The sequence below is a fragment of the Henckelia pumila genome, chromosome 2, assembly GCF_033568475.1.
Source record: "Henckelia pumila isolate YLH828 chromosome 2, ASM3356847v2, whole genome shotgun sequence".
Lineage (NCBI taxonomy): Eukaryota > Viridiplantae > Streptophyta > Magnoliopsida > Lamiales > Gesneriaceae > Henckelia > Henckelia pumila.
Window position 1 is genome coordinate 82,156,708 of NC_133121.1, and position 13,140 is coordinate 82,169,847.

Consider the following 13,140-nt stretch of genomic DNA (forward strand, 5'->3'; position numbering starts at 1 on the left):
TCAGAAGTTTCTACGAAGAGAATTAACGAATTTAATCCGTTAAACCAGACTGCAGATTCAAAATTCACAGGCTGGAATTTTCGACAGAGAGAGGGAGGGGACGGCGGCCACACTTAAGAAAAAAACCAGGGTTTTCGAAAATTATTTTGTGACCTCTGTTGTTTAATTTCTGTACTGCAATAACTTATTTATAATGTGGGCTGCTAACAGCTTAGGGCCCATTAGTCATAAGTTCAAGCCTGACAAGCAAAGCCCGCATGTTCAGAAATTAATATAAAATTCATCGTGACTCAGATTGATAAACCAATTTCACCAATGTTCACAGAAACCATTTCTGCATCTTTTAGAGTCAAGATAAATTTTCTGAATCCGAATTCAGTGATTTCTAAAAATGCCCATCCCTATGTCATTTTAGGAAATCTTACTCCTCTACTCTTAATAAGAAGTCCCACTTCTTTGTTCATTAAATTTAACTCTTTAAATTTAAATATCTCAACGGGGATTAAAAATCCATTACTCTGTGTGACCCTCAATGGTTCAGGGATACAGCTAGCCGTGGGCTCACAACTCCTTGTGACTCGTAACAACAATTTCCGACTTGCCCATCGAATCATGGTAAGAGCGCCTAGCAACATCGCCCCATGATTCCCTAGGTATCACTGATAGTGCCTGCAAGAACCAATAGATTTTTGTTAGCATACAGTACGGTCCCTTCATCCATATATCCCGATCGAATCAACAACCATTGGTAAATCGAGAGTCGTTCTAGATTCGATAACTATGCAATTCATCTTAAAGATCATATAGTGACATCGTATGTGCTACTAAGATGTGTTTCATGATAGACATCCCCATGTACTACCACATCTTACATACACTATAGTATATTCAAGGTCTTTATCAAAACAACAATATTATATCACAATATCACAATATGAAGAAAGATAAAGTCATTGCCATTAATAAAAATGTAAATTATATTAAACAAAAGATTGTTTATACAAAGAGTCATCAAAGCCCTTAGCCACAAGTTGGCTCACCGGGCACCCACTCTTTCAATCTCCCACTTGCCCTATAGCCAACTAGTCATACTATGTAGACCCATTGCTTCGCGATGTTTGTCAAATAATGGTCCTGGCAAGGGCTTAGTAAGTGGATCAGCGATATTGTCTGCAGAGGCCACTCTTTCGACAGTAATGTCTCCTCTTTCCACGATCTCCCGGATGATGTGGTATTTCCTCAGTACGTGTTTGGATCTTTGATGAGACCTTGGTTCCTTTGCCTGAGCAACGGCACCCGTGTTGTCACAGTACACCGGGACTGGACCAACAACTTCCGGAATAACGCCCAACTCTTGGACGAAATTCCTCATCCGAACGGCCTCTTTAGCAGCAGCTGATGCTGCAATGTATTCTGCCTCAGTGGTGGAATCCGCTGTGGTGTCCTGCTTGGAACTCTTCCAAGAGACAGCACCGCCATTGAGCATGAACACAAATCCAGAGGTTGACTTCGAGTCATCCACGTCACTTTGGAAGCTAGAGTCGGTATAGCCTTCCAATTTTAGTTCTCTTCCTCCATATACCATGAACATATTCTTAGTCCTTCGTAAGTACTTAAGAATGTCCTTCACGGCTTTCCAATGCATTTGACCGGGATTAGCTTGATATCTGCTCGTGACACTCAGAGCAAATGCTACATCCGGTCTGGTAGATATCATTCCATACATGATACTACCAATGGCTGACGCATATGGTACATGTGTCATTTTTTCTATCTCTTCATCAGTCTTGGGACACATAGACTTGGATAGAGAAACTCCATGACACATAGGTAGATGTCCTCTCTTGGACCCATCCATTGAAAACCTTTTCAATATGGTTTCGATGTAAGTAGCTTGAGTAAGTCCTATCATTCTCTTAGATCTATCTCTATAGATCTGTATCCCTAGAATATAGGATGCCTCACCCAAATCCTTCATCGAGAATCTACCTGATAACCATATCTTTGTTGACTGCAACATCCCTACGTCATTCCCAATGAGTAGAATGTCATCAACATAAAGTACTAAGAATGTCACAGCATCCTTAACTACTTTCTTGTACATGCATGGTTCCTCCGGGTTCTTGATGAAACCAAAATCCTTTATTGTTTCATCAAATTTCTGGTTCCAACTTCTTGATGCTTGTTTGAGACCATAGATTGATCTCTGAAGCTTGCATACCTTATGCTCGCTTCCCATGGATGTGTATCCCTCAGGCTACGTCATATAGATCTCTTCCTTAATGTTTCCATTAAGAAATGCAGTCTTTACATCCATTTGCCATATCTCATAGTCATACCATGCAGCTATGGCAATAAGGATTCTTATGGACTTGAACATTGAAACTGGTGAAAAGGTTTCATCATAGTCAACTCCTTGTCTTTGAGTATAACCTTTCGCCACCAATCGCGCCTTGTAGGTCAATACCTTACCATCAGGCCCAAGCTTTCTCTTGTAGATCCATTTACACCCTATTGGAACAATTCCATCGGGAGGATCTACTAAAGACCAAACTTGGTTTGTATGCATCGAATCTATTTCCGACTGCATAGCTTCAAGCCATAAATTTGAATCCGCATCAGAAATTGCTTCCTTGAAGTTTCTTGGATCACATCCAACATCGGGTTCATCTTGATCCCCTTCAAGAAGAAGACCATATCGAATAGGAGGTCTAGAAGTCCTCTCGGATCTTCTAGGTATAGGCGTGTCTATTAATGGTTCCTGAGGTGTAGGATCATTATTTTGTATTTCGGGTTCTTCTCGAATTTCTTCGAGTTCCATCATCTTGCCTTTCTTATCCAATAAGAACTCCTTCTCCAAGAAGGTGGCATTCCTTGAAACAAACACCTTTGTTTCAGCAGGATGATAGAAATAATATCCGATTGAATTCTTCGGATACCCTACAAAATAACATAAGGTGGATCGAATATCCAACTTATCTCCCACTGTCTGCTTCACGTAAGCAGGAAATCCCCAAATCCTCAAGTACGAATACTTAGGAGCTTTGTCATTCCATAACTCGTATGGTGTTTTGTCCACCGCTTTGGTGTGGACGTTGTTCAACAACAATACCGCCGTTTCAAGCGCATAGCCCCAAAACGAAGGTGGAAGCTCAGTGAAGCTCATCATGGATCGAACCATGTCCAACAAAGTTCAATTACGACGCTCCGATACACCATTTAGCTGAGGTGTCATAGGAGGAGTCCACTGAGAGAGAATCCCATTCTCTTTCAGATAGTCCAAAAACTCGGTACTTAAGTATTCTCCACCTCGATCTGATCGAAGTGCTTTAATACTTTTACCTAGCTTGTTTTCTACTTCAGCCTTGAATTCTTTGAACTTTTCAAATGCTTCAGACTTATATTTCATTAAATATAAATACCCATACCTTGAATAATCATCAGTAAAGGTAATGAAGTAGGTGTGGCCAAATTGAGTACCAATTCTAAATGGACCACAAACGTCTGTATGGATCAAATCCAACAGATTTTGACTACGCTCAGGTTTCCCCTTAAAAGAAGATTTAGTCATTTTTCCTTTCAGGCAGGACTCACAAGTAGGTAGAGAGTTAATATCAGACATATCAAACATGCCCTCTCCCACTAGCTTGTTCATCCTCCTTGAGGAAATATGACCTAGCCTAGCATGCCAAAGGTTTGCTGGGTTTTGACTATCGATTTTTCTTTTGTTTGTTGTTACCGGTTTATCAACATAATTTATTGGAACGTCTTTTAATTTTAAGTTATATAGATTGTTTTCAAGTTGTCCATTTCCAATCAAACATTCATTCTTGTAAATATTGCAAATTCCATTCACAAAATTGCAAGAATAACCATCTCTATCAAGCATAGAAACAGAAATAATGTTTTTAATCAAATCTGGAACAAATAAAACATCTCTCAAAAGTAACTTAAAATCGTTCTGCAAAATTAAATAAACATCTCCCACAGCTTTAGCTTCAACTCTAGAACAATTTCCGAGCCTCAGCTGGGTCTTACCCATTCTAAGCTTGCGACTTCTTGTCATCACCTGCAAATCATTGCAAATGTGAGATCCACATCCGGTATCCAATACCCAAGAAGTAGTATTAAGTGAAACATTTATTTCAATATAGAACATACCCTTCGCAGTTCGCAACTGCTCTAGATATTCCTTGCAGTTACGTTTCCAATGACCGGGCTTCTTGCAGTAATGGCAAACATCCTTGGACTTTTCCATGTTTGAAGCCTTTGTCTTGTACTTCTTCTCGGGTTCGGTTTTCTTGGGTGGGGCAGAACGTTTCTTACCCTTTGTACTTGGCCCCTTCTTAGCAGAAGAAGAGGAGCCCACCAAGAAAGCCGGTTTATCCTTCTTTAAAGTGGATTCATATGTTACAAGCATATTGACCATCTCTTCAAGGGAGGCCTCTATCTTGTTCATATTGAAATTCACCACAAATCCGTCAAACGAAGAAGGAAGAGATAGAAGTAATAAGTTCACGTTGAGTTCATGCTCCAACACCAAATCAAGCGTTACCAACTTCTGTATGAGCCAAATCACTCGTACCCCATGATCACGGACCGAAGTCCCTTCACGCATGCGACACGTCATTAGCTCTTTTACAGTAGCGAACCTTTCAGCTCTCGATTGAGCCCCAAAAAGTTCCTTGAGTTGTACGTGAATGTCAGCGGCATTCACGGTGTCCTCAAATCACCTCTGGAGTTCATCAGACATCGAGGCTTGCATATAGCATTTGGCCTTGATATCATGGTCCCACCATGTATCAAGTTTGGCCAACTCTTCCGGACTTACATCAGCTGGTGCTTCCTTTGGAGGAGATTTTTCTAACACGTAGAGCATCTTCTCCGAGGTCAAGACAATCTTCAACTTACGAAACCATTCCGTATAGTTTGCGCCAGTTAGTTTATTTTGTTCGAGGATAGAGAATAGTGGATTACGCGAATTCATCTTTATGAAATACTGAAAAGAAACAGACAATAATCAGTGATTGTTTAATTAATTTACTAAGACATAAAATAGGCGAAATTTATTTTATGAATCTCACTCCCACTATTTTAACGATTTCACTACCCTCTAGTGAAAACGGGAAACTATTTTTATTAGTGAGAACACGGAGTCCAATTGACAAACTATGGTCCCGAATAATATCAGCCAACCATAATTTTCAAAAGGTAGAGCCCAATTGCTTCCAAAACAACCTCCACGTTTTTACCTCATGTCCAATAAGGGCCCAATAATATGACGCTGTTTATTGTGACATGTCAAGATGACCCATCAATATTAAGTTGTGATGGACGGTCGCCATGTGGATCCCCCAATAATATGAGCCGATCCCATGGGAGTTCCACCCAACTTACAATATGTGTTGATCCAATGTACAGCTTTCCGACGAACGGGCCCCCCCAATAATATGAGCCGGACCGTATCCGCGGGTAGCATCTCATACATTGATCGTTGATGGAAGGTAGGAACATTTAAACAATTTTAAATTTCCTTTATTTATCTTGATATCAATTTTAAATCATATTTAAAATGAGGGATTTTAATTTTGAAAATTTGTCTCATCATTTTAAAATTTGTATGCTTGCGGGCTTCATACAATTTTGTCTAAAACATGCATACAACTATAATATCATATATTATATAGGATGATCGATTCCATTTCTAATCGACCCGTGGTTGCCAATCAGGAGTCTAAGTCCAATCCTAGGTAATATGCAGGCATGCAATGCAATCCTATTACATTGAGCTTCCAATTTACATTTCTTCAGTCTTTATTGTCTGCTGGACCCACCTCCGTCTTAAAATCTTCATCTCCCACTAAGTCTAATGTATTTACAATAAATAACCATGACAAGTAGGGGATACATTTTAAGGGGTGGGAACGAGCCATAAACCAGGCCCACTTTTATTACATATGACAATTCATATTGGGACATAAACTAGACCCATTAATAAATCAAACAACAATAAAAACAAATGTAAATTCCTAAAATACACCTACAAAATTGGTCATGACAATCGATCATCCTTATCCAATAATATTTAATTCAAAATTAATTTATTAGATAACATGCAATGGCAATTTAAATTAAAAGGATAAAATCATATTCCATATATAAAATCTTATTTTACATACAAAATCATATTTTATCTTTTTATCAAATAAAATCATATTTTACATATAAAATCCAATTTTATACATAAAATCATATTTTACTCAATATTTCCATAAGATCATATCTTATCATCAATTGTACCAAAAATAATTAATTTCATAAAATCTGATTTAACGGATAAAATCTATAAATTTTCCAAAAATTCAAATTTATCCAAAAATCAATTTTAAAATTTTAGGACTCGAACAATTCGATCCGACGCCTCGTGGACCAATCAAAAAGAATTTTCGATCGGACCAAAAATAGAATTTTAACATATTAAAATTTTAATTTTAAAATTAAAAATTAATTTTCGCGGGCCGCCTGGGACGCTCCCGGGCTGCCCGCGCCCCAAAGGGGCTCGGGCCGGGCAGCGCCGCCCTGCGCTGGGCAGCGCCGTGCGCTGCCCGTGTTTTTGCCCGAAAAATTTTATTTTTAAAAAAATATTTATTTTGTTTCAAAAACCGAGGCTTAAAAAATTTTTGTACAATCGATTAATTTAATCGCTTGATCTGAGCAACCTGGCTCTGATACCACTGTTGGAGAACGGTGATCAGATCAATCAGAATTGATACCCGGTGCAGCGGAAGTTTAAAAATTTTATATGGAACGATTTCATAATGGGTATCAAAACTTTACGATTAAATTGTGTATGTAAAAATTAAATAACAATTATAAATTTTTACCTCCAATCTCGAATCGAGATTATGGACACCAACAGATTACTCTGCTCTTGTTGTATCTCCCAGGAACTGATGGACGAACTGTTCTTCAATCAGGTCCACGAACAGAGATTAAATCCTCTGATAGATTTCACCAGAAAATATATCAGAATTTTCTACGAAGAGAATTAACGAATTTGATCCGTTAAACCAGACTGCAAATTCAAAATTCACAGGCTGGAATTTTCGACAGAGAGAGGGAGGGGGCGGCGGCCACACTTAAGAAAAACCAGGGTTTTCGAAAATTATTTTGTGACCTCTGTTGTTTAATTTTTGTACTGCAATAACTTATTTATAATGTGGGCTGCTAACAGCTTAGGGCCCATTAGTCATAAGTTCAAGCCTGACAAGCAAAGCCCGCATGTTCAGAAATTAATATAAAATTCATCGTGACTCAGATTGATAAACCAATTTCACCAATGTTCACAGAAACCATTTCTGCATCTTTTAGAGTCAAGATAAATTTTCTTAATACGAATTCAGTGATTTCCAAAAATGCCCATTCCTATGTCATTTTAGGAAATCTTACTCCTCTACTCTTAAATAAGAAGTCCCACTTCTTTGTTCATTAAATTTAACTCTTTAAATTTAACTATCTCAACGGGGATTAAAAATCCATTACTCTGTGTGACCCTCAATGGTTCAGGGATACAGCTAGCCGTGGGCTCACAACTCCTTGTGACTCGGAACAACAATTTCTGACTTGCCCATCGAATCATGGTAAGAGCGCCTAGCAACATCGCCCCATGATTCCCTAGTTATCACTGATAGTGCCTGCAAGAACCAATAGATTTTGGTTAGCGTACAGTACGGTCCCTTCATCCATATATCCCGATCGAATCAACAACCATTGGTAAATCGAGAGTCGTTCTAGATTCGATAACTATGCAATGCATCTTGAAAATCAAATAGTGACATCGCATGTGCTACTAAGAAACCATTTCTTAAAACACATCATGTACTCTGGCCAGATATTCGTCACACTAATATCTCCTCAGATTGCATAGGATATCCACACTCGCAAGTATGTGGTGAATCCTTGACAACAAAGCATCGACTCCTATATGTGTTGTAACTGTACCCAATCCCGACACCTGATGACCCCAATAGAGTCGGTAAACGAGTCAAAGCACAGTACTGGCATATAGAGTCTCAATGATGTTTCAAGTAGTAAGGACTAATGGTGTACAACCAAAACCGCGGACTTTATCCACTCGATAAGTGATAACCACTTGGAAAGTTCGGATAGGGTAGTTTGATCATTCATCGTATGAATATCCATTTGCATGCTTCGAACATCTCTATGTTCCTTACCAATGAAACGTGGTACTCTGCATCGCAAATGCTAGTCTCAAACTCGAGCGATCCTTATCCTTATTAACGGACGGCTCAATCGACTAGGAACTGTTTAGAATATACAGTGACTATAAGATGTGTTTCATGATAGACATCCCCATGTACTACCACATCTTACATACACTATAGTATATTCAAGGTCTTTATCAAAACAACAATAGTATATCATAATAGATTGTTTATACAAAGAGTCATCAAAGCCCTTAGCCACAAGTTGGCTCACCGGGCACCCACTCTTTCATGATCATCACCTCCACTATAATTTTCATAGCAGTATAGCTATGAAGCAAAAGATAGTAAAAACTGCAGCAAAGATCGATTCAGTCTAAACGCCAGCAGATGAAGAAATAGCAGCATAGCTCCCCTAGTTGAAACAGATCAAGAGAACATTTGAATGGCAGGTAATTTCATAGGCAATAAGCCAATACAAAAAATAAGGCTCAAGTTGTATCAGAAAAGAATATTATATGTAAGTGAGTTAATTTTAGTTAACCGCTTATATATTGATTGCATAACATACATTCATAGATTAGTGATTTGTTATGCTATAATCCGTATCTGATGAGCCTTTATTCATAGTATTTGCTGAGATTTTGCCTTTGAGTAGATGGAACGCATTTATAAGATTAGTCAGAAAAGAAACAAAACCGATTTGAGGAAATAAGTTTGACTTTGATAATATAAAATTTGGGATACTAAGCTAAGATGCATAAATGATATTAATGCACTACCTGAGTACCAGTTAATATTCGATTGTATTCGTGCAATGATCAGCAATAAAAATTACTAGAGATTTATGATATGAGTTTCAGAAAATAAGATTTCTTTTATTCGGTACTGGTTATATCAAAATGAACGTAGAAGAATGTCGAAAGAATTCTAGTCGATGTATTCAATAATTGGCAGATATGTCAGTGGTTAGATTATACAGCACGTATTCAGATGAAAGAGTCCGAACTTTCTACGAAATGCAAGGAGTTTGAGATAGAGAGGTGTTTCGTACGAAGGTCTTATGACAACTCGTATCGAAGAGCACTACTTAAGCTGAAGAACTCCAGAAACAGCTAGACTATTACGTTGAAAAGAATTATCCTAGTACCGACATAATGCATATTAATTCTATGAGAAGACGTTAAGTCGAAAAGATGATATTTGACTAGTGTCTATTGAGAATTAATAGATAAACTCATATCTATAGAAAATAAGAAAAATCAGTTACAGTTGAGCTTTCTCTTCAATTTTGCTGAAGCTATTACATTCTAGAAATCATGATTCTTGAATCTCTTGATATCGATTCGGAGATTTTTGTATTCGACCTCGATCGATTTTGATTGACTCTTATTACTTTGCTAGAGTCTGATTTGATTTATTTTTCTTGATTTTATGATGCAAGTGAGTTGGTATCACTTAGCAGATTTTGTCATTCAGAATATGTAATTTTGGATGATCTTGATTTGAGCAAGTTCCTTTGAGTCGAGATTTGAGAATTTTTGATCATTTAATGTAAATATTCAGTATATGCTGAAGTTTTTGGCTCGTAACTGATAGAAATTTTGATTTAGAATATTAGCAAGAATTATGGGTTGATTGCATACCTTGTCAGTAATTGGGAAATATAAAGAAGGAATCTTGATCTATTGTGTACAGATCTATAATATGTGTACTTTTGCGCTTGAGTTTCGAGACAGATACTCAAACAATCAGATTTGTTGCACTCCAAGCTAAACTCAATTGGTTTGGAAAGATAAAAGCAACATTGCTATTAGATCAAGCAAGAAAATGTCGATTGAGAACGCTAGATTAAGATATAAGACAACAAAGCAGATCAGAACAGATGAATTTTGCGGTGAATAATCATTTGAGGATGCCAGATATTCTAGATATGGAATATCAAATTCTGAAAGAGGCATATGACTACACATTTAATATCCATTCAGTTGTCTATACATGTATGACTTACATGTAGTCATTATTTGGAAATTAGTATTGGTGACAGAAATGAAAGCAGATACGACATAATGGACATTACCAATCCTAAACGTCCAGTAATAGAAGCAGAAAAGAAGAAATCAAATGGTTTCTGTAACAGTTTAGTTACATAAGAGCTGAAAGAAGATCAACTTTGTGAAAGATTTTAATTCGAATATACTTAAATCTTCATGAGTTTGCGATTTAGATTGTAGTAGATTTCGACAGATTCAAGAATATTATGTATTAGACATGATACAGACATAAAGAGATATCTGTTACGAAGTTAGCAGGATGATCAGATTACATGAATTATTGACACCTATTGTCGAGATAGAGGCTTTAGATTTGTTTTCTAGATTGTGGCACTGATTGTCAGATGTTCTGAGTGTTTGGTTGTATGAGATTTTATACCATCCTCCGATTAATGAACTATCAGATGTGATTATCCAGATTTCCGAGGATATGCTCAGAACTATAGTACTAGATTCAGTACTAGTTGATTGATTATTTGCCACTCGATTACTATATTTCCCGTGACAGCTATCTGATAGATATAGAGACAATAGTTTGAGTTTAGATGATAAGAAAAATAGAATTGTCTTTATATTGAAACAATATTTTAGAAGTGAAATAATAATTGATCCCTGTGAGTATTTGATCTAGTTTATTGATTAATACTCAATCTAGAATTGTCAGATAGATAAATTGTTATCCATATGCATTGGCTGAAGAATATCATCTAGAATATGTATGTGCATTCAATTCAGATAAAGCAGAAGCCGATAATATTTTGAGAGAAGCTGACTAATCTATGCAGAGTTAGATCACGAGAAAGAGCAACTTAGATATAAGTTGACTCGGTGATTATATATTCATGAGAATAGATAGGAATGCAGAAACGATCAGAAAGAAAAATAGGATAATGTAGAAGAGAAGATATCAGAATAGATATCTAAAGCTCAGAGAATTTAAGTAAGTATTACTTCAGTTAGCTATACAGTTTATAAGAATCAGCAGTAATATCGAATGCAATTTCGAGGACGAAATCATTACTTAGAGGGGAGGAATTGTAAGGCCCGAAAATATTAAGGTCTTAATGATGGGATTTAAGATTTAAATTTCTAATAAGAGAGAAAAGATGAATGTAAGAAATTATGGAAATTAGTGATTTCAATTTCGGGTCAAAAATATTTAATTTGAGGATTTTTTGGAGTTTCAGATTTTAATATCCGGAATTCTTAAATTAAAAGTTTACAAATATTTGAATTGATATTTATGGAATTTAAAACGTAAAATCCAAGATTATAAATATCAAGGCTTGACTTTGAGGATGAAATACGGGAAAGTACCAATTTGCAAATATTGAGCCGTTCAAGGACTAAAATGCGATGAGGTCCGAAATAATTTAATTTTAATTCGAGAATATTTAATTTGATTATTTTTAGAGTTTAGAATTAAATTCTAATATTCATAAATTATTTAGGATTGAAATTGAATTAAAAGATTGGCCGAGGATCAAATTGCAATTATTGAAGAATTCAGGGACTAAATTGAAATTAGGCCAATATATATCAAAACTTGCACATATTCCTAGAAAAACTCACGTGAACCATCAGTAGGAGATGAGAAAAATATGAAGAAGGTTTCAACGCCATTTTTCAGTTTTTTGAAGCTCTGATTAAATTCTATCCGTCCGGTAGAATTCAAGATTAAGCATATATTTGCGATCACGGCTTCGGGTGATACGTTTTGACGTAAGTTTTATGAAGTTCTACCATGTTTGAATTTTATGATTTTGTTTGAATTAAGAGTTGATTGTATAAACGTGTTCTAGCATATACGCCGATAGCATATCTAAGACGGATCGAGAAAAGATCGTCGTTTAAACATGTTTCCGATTTTTGAAAGATTTTTTAGAAATCTGAATTTTAGGGGCTGATATTCACGTGGCTAGGCTGCTGAATTATTAATGTTATCTTGCTCATATGATGATCTTATTGATGTTAATGCCTTTGGGATTTCCAAAGTCGAACCGTTACGCCGCCGGTCTTGGTTTTGATTGAGCAATCAAGTCTTGTAGTTGTTTCAGATTAGATGAGATTGCAATGGGAGCGAAAGCTGATGTTAAGCTATGTTATAACTTTATTTCAGACTTGATGTGGAAGTTTACCGAATTCGAATCGACGAATTCGAGTCTGAATAATTTAAGAAGGTTGAAGTTGAACAAGAACACTTTCAACTAGAAAGAATAGAAGAGCAGAATTTTTACAAGACTTGTGTTCAATTTTTGCAAGGATTAGAATACTTCCAAATTCAGACAAAGGTATGAATAGACATTAATAAGATGGGCAGAATAACTCGAGATTGTTTCTGATTATCGAGTTGCCTAAAATCGCATACATGCATGTTTAATATAGGTTATTATTTACGTTTGCATAAATGAGATAGATTATTCAAGATAGACATCTTCTTGAATTCCCAGAACATTTATGTAAATGTTTACTTGTCTTCTTTGATATATTATATGATTTTTTATATTGAACATGTTTTACGTATTTCAATTGATGCTTACAGATTTGTAGGTATCTAAAGAGAATATCTGTTTAGACCTAATTGATATTGTTGCCTTAAGTGATTATATGATCATATGATTATATGATTGATGTGTTCAGGATGGTTTTTTTTAGCTTATGTATGATTTGATGCATCAAGATATTGTTGCATTCATCTTGAACCTTACCTTGATAAGCACAGAGGGCTGAATGGCCTAGAGTGCAGATGACGTTTGGAGAACTGTAGTTGAGTGGCACGAAATGTAGATTTACTTCTAGAGTCAGATGACTCATGGCACGAAATATAGATTTACTTTCAGAGCTAGATGACTCACTATAGT